A 12631-nucleotide genomic window follows, 5' to 3' on the forward strand; every position below is an offset into this window, starting at 1 on the left:
GCTCCAGCCTTCTTTTTCATCGGATCACGTGATTTTGTGTCTCAGGTCTTCACTTCCTCAATGCAGGGAAGATACTTCTGTGCTCAACTTACCTCATGGGATTTTGTGGAAATCAAGAAAGAAAACCTTACTTTAAAAGACACACCAAATGGGATAAAGCTTGAAGAGAGAATACAGGATCTGTTTCACTCCAAAACACCACTAAAAACAACAGAAAGGGACTTTTTTTTTTTTTTTAGTAAAACTCCCCAAGAGCGGTGAGAACAAGGGACAACAGCAACAGAAATTGGACTGAAAACCAGCAGTAAAAAGACGTCTGGGTCATAAGTGAGTCCACTCCTGTCAAAAGACAATTAAGTGGAAGTTTAAGAAATTCAAAGGACAGTTTAAAATGTCACCTGATATTGAATTGGGATGAAAAAAGCTTTTTTTCCCCCAAATCCCAAGCTTGGGGGGAAAAATAGTGCTCATTGTTTGCTACAGAAGTTCTGAAAGGTGGTCCCTGGATCAACACGAGACCTGGGAACTTATTCCAAATGGAAATTATTGAGCTCATCCACACTAATGAACCAACAACTCGGCGGGTGGGGTCCTGCTCTCTGTTAAAACAAGCCTGACGCTGGCATTCGTAGGCGTACAGGATGGCCAAATGTGCCCTGTTCTTTTATCTATGGTGCCAGGTTCACTAAAAGCCCCAGGTGAAAAAGCTTTTCTAATTTCCACCTGAAGGATGACATCCTAAATAGTCCAAGAAAATTTTTAAGAAGGTGAATGAATTTAAGAATAAAAAGGAAAAATATAAATTAACTCTATTGGCTAAGTTTTATTTTTTTTTTCACCCGTGTGTTTTTTTCTTTAAATGTTTTATTTTGAAATAATTTTAGGCTTACAGAAAAGTTACAAATATACTATAGGGAGTTTCCGGATACCCTTCACCCAAGACTTCCTCTAGTTTTCAGAAGCTGACAAAAGAAATTTTAATCTTAGTGTTTAACTATGTATAGTGCCAGTTGAAAAAAAATTAGACATTTGGAAATAAATTCAAGTGCCAAATTGGCAGTTATTGTTTAAATAAACTGTACAGTGCTTTCAAATTTAGTGTTCTAAACATGAAAATTTAGTCAGCAATCACCCCTCAGCTTGTGTCACCTCGGAATAGACACATACGCTGTCACTTCCTAGCACAATATTCTTTTCATTTCCTTCACAGCACTTACCTTACTCAGTAGTTACATGATTTATTTATTGGCTTGTTGTCTATCCCTAGAGACTTTACCCACTATGTTTCATGCGCTCCTTGTTCTAACCGCAGGGCCCAGATTAGTGTCTGGTACATACTGAATAGGTACTCAAAAGACTTTGCTGGATAAATTAACGGATGAATGAATGAGGAACACTTTAGATATAGCAGGTGTGATATAAGATACATGATAAAAAAACACACCTATTTACATTTTATTGTTTCTGAAATTTCAAACCTTTAAAGTCTACCACCAGCCTTACACAGTTGGCATTTTGGAAGCCTATCCGCTAGTCCAACATCTCTGAAATCACTTCTTACTGGGGCAAAGATTAGAATTATTACTCCTGATAGACTCTTGTTCTTCAAAAGCCAAACCTTTCTCTCTTTTTTAAAAAATTTATCTTTATTGTTGAAAGTATTACAGATATCTGCTTTGTTTTTTGATGTTTGTTTTTTCCCCACTGACCCCCTCCTCCTGGCACCAGCCCCTCCCAATCCTTTGCCACACTATTGTCTGTGTCCATGCCTCTCAAAGTAGATCTCTACTATTGATTCACGGCATACAGGATTTCCCAGCATTATTCACTTAGTGTGAAAAGTCAATAACATAAAAAGTCAATAAAAAAATCAGTAACATTTTAAATCACCCTCAAAGTTAGACTAATTGAAGTATTAAGCGTCCTTGCATATGAAAAAACGTTTTTAAAAATTCACATATATTAGATTCCAATCTTATTGTAGTTTGGGAATGAGACATTTTAGGAAGATAGGTAAAAAATTTAAAAGACTAAAGCAGGAATGAAGCAGCCCTTCTTTTTCCTCCTACCCATTGCCAGCACTCAGCTTCACATTCAAAGAATTACCTGATCCTAGGAAAAAGAAAGGAAGGCTAGATAGATGGCAAAGAGGGAGGGAAGAAAGGCAGAGACTACCTACTTCCATATTCTCAATGAACTCTTACATTTCTCCTAGGAAAAATGTCATAAAATATATCCCAAAATCAAAGTACTTGACCAGCCCTGGCAGGGTGGCTCAGTTGGTTGGAGCATCATCCCATACACCAAAAGGTTGCAGGTTCAATTCCTAGGCACATACCTCAGTTGTGGTTCAATCCCCCGTTGGGGCATATACAGGAGGCAACCGATCAATGTTTTTTTTTTACATAGGTGTTTCTCTCTCCCCCCTATTCTCTAAAATCAATAAAAACATATCCTCGGGTGAGGATTGGTAGGGGACGAGGTGGGGGGACAATCAGTCCAAAATAAGCAATCCTAAAATATCCATTTGTCAAATAAGAGAAAGCAAGAAAACAAAAGTGCTGGGACACTGCTTCATTCAGAGTGTCTACCTTTCTTCTGTGTCTGGGCCTGCACTGTGATGAGGAGTAAACACTAATACAGCCATTCAATTCAGCACATATTGATCCACCATCTAAAGAGCACAATAATCCTACTGTCACTTCTGGAACATCTCCTGCTTGTGCTGTAATGAGTTGCCAATAACTCAAATTATCTAGTGAACTAAAGACTTAATGGACTGAATCTCACTGCCAATAAACATATCCACATTAATAAAAAAATGGACTGAGGAAAAAATTCACCTTCTGACCATATGCATAAATTTTGAAAAACCAAAAATAATGATAATAATAAAAGGTATATAAAACTCTATATTCTTCTCTACATAAAATAAAACCAGAAGTAAGATTAATGCTAAGCTATTCATTTGAAACCATTTGATGTACTTAAAAGATAAAGCAAATAAGTTCTGTAATGTTATTTTAAACCAAGATTTTCAGTGTATAAGAGAAGAGATACAAATATCAAATCCAATAATATAAACACTCCATAAAATTAACTTGGAAAAAACAATATAAACTCCTCACTTTAAAAATTATATATATATATATTTACTATCATCTCCCTTGAAAAACAACCGATAAGACTGCACCGATAATGCCCAGAGTATAGTATCTAAATTCCATTTTCTACTAAAAGGAATCAGAGCTCCTGGAATGGTTTACTCTTGGACTTCACATTAAATGAGCAAGAGGAGTTTGGGACAGCCTGTTGTACCAAGAAGCAGGTCAAAGAAACTAAGGGGACAGGGGTCCTTTGGAATGTTCTATATCTTGTTCTGGGTACTGATTATATAGGAACTAGAAGCCCAGTGCACGAAATTCATGCACGGGAGAGGGGGTTGGTCCCTCAGCCCGGCCTGCACCCTCTTGCAGTCTGGGACTCCATAGGGATGGGCCTAAACCAGAAGTCGGACATCCCTCTTGCAATCTGGGACCGCTGGCTCCTAATTGCTCGCCTGCCTGCCTGCCTGATCACCCCTAACTACTCTGCCTGCCTGCCTGATTGCCCCTAACCACTCTGCCTGCCTGCCTGATCGTCCCTAACTGCTCGCCTGCCTGCCTGCCTGATCTCCCCTAACCACTCGCCTGCCTGCCTGATTGCTCCTAACCACTCTGCCTGAGTGCCTGATTGCCCCTAACCACTCTGCCTGCCTGCCTGATCATCCCTAACCACTTCTGCCTCGGCCCCACTGCCACGGCTTCATCTGGAAGCACGTCCAGAAGTTGTTTAGCTGTCTGGTCTAATTAGCATATTACGCTTTTATTATTATAGATGTTTAGTCTGTAAAAACTCACTGTGATTCACTTATGATAGTTTTTCTTTTCTGCATGTATATACAGGAGCCAATTTGAAAGGGCTCCCAATGAACAAAGAAGGTTTTATTTATAGCATTCAGAAAAACAAAATCACTTCAACTGATTAAAACATAATAAATACTTTTAACATTTATGAATTTACAATAACACTCAAGAAAAAGAGGAACTGTCCCCCTAAAACAGCAAAAAAAATCTTTGATCACCTTTTGAAGAAACTAAAGAACCATCTCGGAAACCGTCTACTCAAAGCAAAGTAGTAAACACTTGCCCTGCCTTTCCTACATGAACTGCATTTCAGGTCACCAAATGCTAGTTGATAAGGCAATGTGCCTTACAAAAGAATTCCAGCTAATAAATGTAGAAGAATGATATGATGGGGTGGGGTGAGGGTTGGAGAAATCACCACTTTTACAATCCCTAATGAAATAATGTATTCAGACAATGATGATTAAAGAACAAAATCATTAGTTGAAAAAAATTGATGGGGGAAACTTCACAATAGATTGGGATATTATTCCATGAAGCTATTCTGTTGTTGAATCTTAGAATCACTAAAAGTGGGGCAACCAGACCATATAGGCATCCTGGGGTGATGTTAAATGAAGTACACTCCACCATGGAAGCAGAATTCTTGTCAGAAAGTAGAATCTGAATCTAACCAAGCCTCTAAATCTAACTTCCAGTTTCTAATAATCTGGGTGACAGAGAAAAAGGTTAAGTAACAATCGGACAAATGCAGCACATGGATCGTTCTATTGCACATGTGGCTTGATTTCTTCAAGTAAATGACTTGGGAAAGGGGGAAACATTCCAGATAAAAGAGACTTAAGAGGCTCAATAGCCAAATGAAATGTATGTACTTTGGATCTGATGTAACTAAACCAACTATAAAAAGACAATTTTGAGAAATATGGAATAGGTAGTAAGAGCTATCAAAGAATTAGCATTCACTTGTTTGGTGTGGCAATGGCCATTATAGTTTTGTAGAAAAATGTTCATATTAACAGATGCATACTGAAGCTTGTACATTGGATATAACATGTCTATGTCTAGGTACTTCAGAATAAAAGTGGAAAGGGATAAATGAATCTTGGTGTGTGCATATGGGAGCTCACTATACTATTATCTTTTGTATAAATTTGAAATTTTTCTAAATGAAAGGTATATTTTTTAAATAGAAATAAAAACAAAAAAAAACATTGAAAAATGAAAAACATTTTTAAAAACAAAAACTCTTGCAGTGTTATTTATAATAGCTAAGATTTGGAAGCAACCTAAGTGACTATCATTAGATGAGTGGATAAAAAAAGCTGTGGTACATTTACACAACGGAATATTACTCAGCCATAAATAAGTAGGATGGACCTGGAGAGTATTATGCTAAGTGAAAAAAAATAGTCAGAGAAAGACAAGTACCATATGATTTCACTTATATATGGAATATTATGAACAAAATAAAGTAACTAACAAAATAGAAACAGACTCATATATACAGAGAACAGACTAACAGCTGTCAGAGGGGAGGGGAGTTGGAGGGCTGGGTGAAAAAGGTGAAGGGATTAAAAAACAATAACTCATAGACACAGACAATGGTACAGTGATTACAAGAGAGAAAGAGGGGTAAGGGGGAGGTAGAAGTACTCTCTTCTAAAAGGGGGGATAAATGGTGATGAAAGGAGGCTTGACTTGGGGTGGTGATGATGTATTATACACCTGAAACCTATATAATTTTATTAACTAAATGAGGGACGACCAAATGACTGGTCAGCAGGCTGTGTGGGGCGACCAGGCTGGCAGGGGAGGCAGTGAGGGGTGACCAGGCCGGCAGAGGGGGACAGTGAGGGGCAACCAGGCCAGCAGGGGAGGCAGTTGGGGGCGACCAGGCTGGCAGGGGGAGCAGTTGGGGGTGACCATGCTGGCAGGGGGGCAGTAAGGGGCAACCAGGCTTGCAGAGGGGGGCAGTGAGGGCAACCAGGCCAGCAGGAGGAGAAGTTGGGGCGACCAGGCCAGCAGAGGGGGGAAGTTGGGGGCAACCAGGCTGGAAGTGGGGGGAACTAAGGGGTGACCAGGCCAGCGGGGGGAAGGGGCAGTTAGGGCGACCAGGCTGGCAGGCAGAGGTGATTAGGGGTAATCAGGCTGGCAGGAAGGGCAGTTAGAGGCGATCAAGCAGACAGGCAGGTGAGCAGTTAGAAGCCAGCAGTCCCGGATTGTGAGAGGGATGTCCGACTGCCGGTTTCGACCCGATCCCTGGGATGGGGCCGAAACCGGCAGTCGGACATCCCCCGAGGGGTCCCGGATTGGAGAGGGTGCAGGCTAGGCTGAGGGGATCCCCTCCCCCTGTGCACGAATTTTGTGCACCGGGCCTCTAGTATAAAAATAAAAGTGTTTGTAAGCAAAAAAAGAAAAATATATTTCCCTTTTCCCTACTACTTACATATGAAACCCTTGATATTAATAATATTCTCCTTTTTTCACTTAATTACCTCTTCATTTCTACTTTTACTGGATATGTACTTATTTTTCAAATCTAGTCTAAATTTATTTTTCAAATGTAGTCTAAATTTTCTGAGGTTTAGGTGACTCATTTTTCTAAAATCCTACTCACCAGATTGAGAAAGACAATCCAGTGCACAGTCTTTACCTCTGGACACTTTTCCCTGGTCCCTTATTCCCATTCTTTTCAATTGGGCGAGAAGAAAACTTCAGTACCTCCTCACTCTTCTTTCCTGGAGAGAAGAGCCGGCTTTGGCCCTTCTGCTGTGAGAATTGGGTGTCTCTTAAACAGAAGAGAGACACCTGAGAGACAGAGCAGGAGGGGCGGCCAGGGAGGAAGGCAGGGGCAGGTAAAATGGCTTCTGCATTGCTAGTTCTCCTTGGATATTCTCCCCATCTCCACCACCTGGGGGAGATGTCTCATGATCTACCTCCTTGCCATGCTGGGGTTCAATATTCTTTCTCCTCTTCAGATTTGTGGAACCATGTTTTACTTGCAGACTAGTGAGATGATTTTCTGAAATTTCCTTTCTCACCACATTTCTATGTGTCTTATGTGTCAACAGGCTCCCAAGCACTCCAGACTTTGGTTCCATTTTTGCCGTCCTGTCTAACCTTTCTCGGGCAGTTAAGTGAAATGGAATGTGAAGCTGATAGCAGGCACTCCGAGGAAAAAAGATAAAGAGGCTTTCTGAAAGCATCTCTGAGTATACATGCAACAAACTAATTCCTACGACGAAAGAATAATAAAAATAAACACATTTTGTCAAGGAAATGAGATACCAATCACCTGCTTTTTCCTTTTAAAGAGGAGTTTAATTTCTCAAACAGTCAAGTCACCACCCAGCAAATGTGTGGAAACAAATTTCCAGTTACTTTATTTCCATGAACTTAAACCTGATAGTCAAAGGACTCACGTACATTTCATCTTTGCTGGTGGTCAAGTATCATGGGATCCTAGACAATACTGACCTAATAGATTCCATGAGATAGGGCAAGGGAATGCAGCCAGAGGACAGTAAACTGAAATAATCATCCAACCCAGCCGGCCTGTTTTCTTGTTTGCTTCAACATTAAAAATGGATATCCTGAGGCCTGAAATCTGCTTAAGTAACAGCCACTACCTGTTTGAAGTTAAATGGGTTGTTGGGATAAGGACTGCTGTTCTGAGATGGATTCCGTTTCCTCCATTTGTGAACAATGATCAAATAGTTAATGTTTGAGTTTAGCTAATGCAGACAGAGAAATGCTTTGCCTCATAAGGACCCCCTCATAATTTGAAGCTGTCATGACTAATGCTCTTTGTTACTATATAAAAGTTTGATCCAGTACCAAATTGACAGGAACATTACTGTAAGTAGTTCAGTTCCAAATAATATACAGTGATCAAAATGGGAAGAAGACACATCTGATTCTGATGGAGAGACTTCTCCATGTCACAAGTCTGCATATGTAAATGGCACAGTGTATTGCTTACTGACTCACTCTGGTGTCCAGAATGAGTAAAGGACTAGGAAATGAGCTCTAAATCCCTACAAGTGTCATTCACAAAGAAGCCAACTCAGTGACTCTTCCTCACCTTCCTAGGACTAAAACAATCATGTCAGGCAATGGAAGCCTTAGTCATGACATTTCGGACTCTGAGATGACGACCTCAAGGTCTGGAAAGAATGATTCATACATCTGTTACTATCAAATCAGATTTCCCAACTAAGAACAATGGACCATCTGATGTTGGAAGAGTCTGCCTTCTTCATAGGCAAATCTGGCAGGTGTCAGCTTAACTTCAGAAAGCCAGCATTCTCAAAGTATATCCATTTCACATAAAATAACAAAATACCGAAAGAGAATAAAGACTAACAGCATTATGTGTGAAGTACATGGGAGTGACTTCACATTGAGAAGAAATTGATACTTAAAGCAGGAATCATTTTGTTGTTGTTGTTGTTGTTGACAGTATGACAGATGTCCCTGCTTTTCTCTTCCTTTGCCCCCCTCCACCTGAAAGCAGGAATCTTGACCACAAAAGCCTACAGGTGCCAGGCCGGTAACATAAACCTGTAAGGTTGGTTGGGTTAGATACTTAAGGAATGCAAACTTCAATTGTGACAAGATGTTTAATTTTCCAAAAGAAGCCAGGTATCTGATTCTATGTGAAGTTTCCAGACTGTTCAGCAATGTTGGCAACTAATTCAATTTTCAAAAAGAAAATGTTTACAGGTTAAAAAAAATTAGAGTCTAAAATTTACCCTGTGGGCCACTAATGTGCAAGCTCTGCTCTAAATGTAATTTTAAATAATGCCGTAATAAACAGGAAGCTTCTCACATAATAATAATTACACTAAATCACTGAGCCTTGGTTTCTGCCCTACCACGAGGGCCCAGTCCATGCAAGGGGAGGGTAGGAGTGGGGGAATACCTGGGGAGCATTTCCCAAATTACAGACGTCTGAACTGTCTCCACCACCACCATCAGCCCTGTATCTTAGGGCAAATAATAGTTTGACTAGAGGATACACGGCTTCCAAAAGCTCCTCAAGAGCTGTGGTGGCACACGGTCCTGGAAAGCTTTGCATCCAAATTGTAGATTCTGAAGTCACTGAGCCTAAGATGTTAAATAGCATATGTGACGTGGCTCTGAAAATAATAACTGCAAATAGCAGAGGAGCCTAGAGTACCCATAGTAAGTATTGCTGGTATCAAATTAGTTATTTCAGTCTCATGGGCAAAAAGAAAACAAGCAACTGTCTACCTGTTCACTGTGGAAGATTATAAAAACAGACGCATTTTAAGAATGAGTGTATGCATGATGTGGGCTTGTGTGCATCTATGTATATAACTAAAGCATTCTTAGGTGTGTAGGTTCATTACTCAAGAAGGGGAGGAGAGTGTCTTATTTTCACATGCTGCCACCATGCAGGTAGAAAAAGGTTAACAAATCCTTTGGTGTGTTTTTCTACTTCCTATCCTTAAAAAAAATTACAGCAGAATTTTTTTAATAAGATGGCTAAGCATAACCAGGATTACTATGTTTTTTAGTTCTGATATACCTGTGATTAGGTAGTGTTTTGCTAATCTCTTGCTGTTAGTAAACAATGCCTACTCTAAACCCCGCGTTTGATTTTAAGCTGGCGCCCTCCTAACTCACCTTGTAAATGGAATCCGTCTTCTAGGTTGGCTTTCAGGTCAAAGCGGCTCGAAGTGGCTTATCCTCAGATGCCTGCAGCTTTTTCCTGGGAACTCTATTGACCCTGCTGGGCTTATCTAGTAAATTACAGGAGTGGCTCCTTCATTTCCTTCTCTTGTTGTATTGCAGAGAGGGGCAGAAGCTAAAAAAGAGAGAAAACAGTCATGTAGTGCATCTCCACAGAACTTTCATGAATCTCTCAGGGGGACTGCCCATGGCCAGTCAGAAATTTCCTTCCAATTTATCTTCTGAGGAGGAAGTTCATGAGGGAGGGCATCTCAGCTTTTTGCCTCCTTTGCTCAATCTTATGTAATTTCAAAGACATACCCATTGCATGCCTCAGCAATAAGCAACATACATCATTTACGTCTTACTCAGAGTTTGGAGTAAGAAAATGCTCAATTTATATACCAATACATTATAAGAGGGGCAAAGAATCTTTTCCAGAAATATACTTAACCCTCCAATTCAATAGAAACCTGTTTTTAAAAACAGGAAGTATGAAGTGGTTTCATCGCACATCACAACCATGTTCAATACCAGTGCCTTGATAAAGACTCACTAATAGCCTCTAATGAGTCCTAACAGAGTAGAACTGTCACCAAACTCCTAGAACAGTCCTGTAGCAGAAAGCTAATTATACTATCAAAGAAGAGCTTTCCACTTCACATAGCTTCTCAGAAGGCAAGGAAACAATATTTTATGAGAAGATCAAATATGTTCACTTCAAGGAAAAAAAGAAGGGTGGGAAGAGATCAACCAAAGACCTTGTATGCTTATATGCATGACCCATGGACACAGACAATAGGGTGATGAAGGCCTGGGGTGGTGGCTGGGGTGGGGCTAGAAGGGGACAATGGACACATATGTAATACTTTCAACAATAACGGGGGAAAAGGACACAAATGTAATACTTTCAACAATAAAGATTTTTTAAAAGGAGAAGAAGAAAAACCTGACAAGCAATCCAGAGTGGAAGCTAACTCAGTTACTCTCTGGTCCTGAAATGTGACAGCAGTTTTTCCTTTGAGTCTCTCTAGCAGGTGCATTTCACAAGGCAGCTTTAAAAATTACAACCTGGGTCTGATTATTTTTCCAGCTTACTCTTTCACTGTCTGACTTTTTCTCTTTTTCTTATGGAGAAGGAAAAAGTAACTATACACACATATCCTGAAAGATTATGACTCAATAAAAGTGCAAAAGATTTATGTCTACCCAACATCCTATGCTGTGAATGTTCCTTTAAGCACCATTTTTCTGCCAAAATGAAAGAAAATGTTTGTTCTAAACCCCCTCCACCTCTTAAAAAAAAATTTTTTTTAAATCTCTACTATGTTGTAAGACAAGTCCATGTGTCTTGTGGGCCCTAAATAAAATTTAACTGATGACTATGATGATGACATAGAAGAACTAAGGTTAGGGTCCATCAAGATTATTTTTGTATGCTCAGCATTAGATCTGTTTATTTTCTGCAAACACTACTCAATCTATGCTCTTTAATCCCGTATAATTATAGGCAGAACAAATATGAGTGGTCAACTACTGAAACTCCCCTATCCACTTTTTGCCTTGTTCTTTCCTATAATGTATTCTGCCAAATTTTGGAAAAGGAGAGAATACTAAAACAGGAAAAGAAAAGAAAAATGAGGTAAACAGCCCCCTGTGCTAAGCTGCATTTCATTTTTCCGACCTCCACCCCATTCCTCTTTCCTAGTCTTATTCTCCATAACTTCTTACCATTGGACATTGACAAGTGAGCAGGTAAAGAGAATAGAAAACCACGGGGTAAGATCAAGGCTACCTTTCCACCTCTGTTTCCCCCAGTCCAGCAGCAGAGCAGAGGGAGAAGGCACGGTGTGTACCAGTATGGCTAGCCATACCTAAGGGATTCCCCTTCTTCCCCATCACACACTCTGCGTGTCCCGTCTCCAGCCTCTGTAAACCAGACATTGGCCCAAGAAGCAGTTCCCCACTTCAGTCATCCTTTCCCTGTAGCCTTTGCCCACAGACCCCTCAAAATCCAGCTCAAATCCACAACTCTCAGCTTCTCCCCTTGATCTTCCCAGCTCGAAAGGGGCATCTTCTCATGGCATCTGGCACTTCGGTCAATTCTACTGGTGCAAGGTGATCCTGGTCGTATGTATTGCCTACACTTCTCGTCTCCCCTACCAGACTGTGTGGACTCTGGGAACCAGACCTTACTTCCCTGCACAGGGTAAGTGTGAGAGTTAAAATGTGAAATTTACAAGGCTTTGACTTATGCCCACTTCACGAGAAATGGATCTATTATTGTCCATTTTTGCCCAAAGTGTGTATTTTCACACAGTGTGTATGCAATGCCAAGGAATAAGGGCTTTGGCTTGTTCTGAGACTATAATTAACATTCATATGGACCTTCTGTGCAACTTTCAAAAAGACAACCATGATAAAGTGAAGTGCCTTCGATAGCCTTCAGGGAGGCTGACTACTCTGTATAAAAAATTACCACTCCATCAATATAGGGTTCAGATATAATCAATCATCGCTGATAGTTACTGAAGGCAGAAATATTAGGAGTATTTGTTTTAATTCAGCTTAAACCACTTGAATAGAGCAGAAAGATTTATATTATCACATTCAAATTCCAAATTTCCAGGTGACTAATATATTGTTTTATTTAAAAACCAGGACATTAAGTGGCAACTAACCTTTATTTCAATTAAGAAACTGTACAGGGTCTTGCTTTACCATGCACATAAACTGCGTGTGGGCAGAAGTCCAAAGGTACTAAGCTTATAAAGTTCAAGTTTGATTACACGTTGTGACAACACACATTGAAGATAAATTCTTAAAGGTCTCACTAAGAAATAAACTCAGAGAAGGGAAGAAGTTGTTTCCTTTTAAAACTACAGCCAAAATTGATATTTAAACAAAAATTATTCCTGGTTTTTATCAACACACACAAAAAGAATCATGTTCTAATTTAACAATATCTTTTACAGATCAAAAAGGCCCCCGGCATCCTCCTTCTAAGCTATTAATAGATTGAAAGT

At 39.9% G+C, this 12631-nt stretch overlaps 1 protein-coding gene across 8 annotated transcripts in view; it reads right to left on the reverse strand.

The window, feature by feature from the left end:
- The window catches only part of OSBPL6 (oxysterol binding protein like 6), a 183772-nt gene that overhangs the window by 91114 nt on the left and 80027 nt on the right, over window positions 1-12631 (reverse strand). For all 8 annotated transcript variants that reach the window (XM_079782837.1, XM_079782836.1, XM_079782835.1 and 5 more), the window contains one exon: window positions 9561-9741. The gene's annotated coding sequence lies outside the window, so the exon portion shown is untranslated. The remainder of the gene's footprint in view (window positions 1-9560; window positions 9742-12631) is intronic.

The sequence above is a fragment of the Cnephaeus nilssonii genome (genome assembly GCF_951640355.1).
Source record: "Cnephaeus nilssonii genome assembly, chromosome: 10".
Classification (NCBI taxonomy): Eukaryota; Metazoa; Chordata; class Mammalia; order Chiroptera; family Vespertilionidae; genus Cnephaeus; species Cnephaeus nilssonii.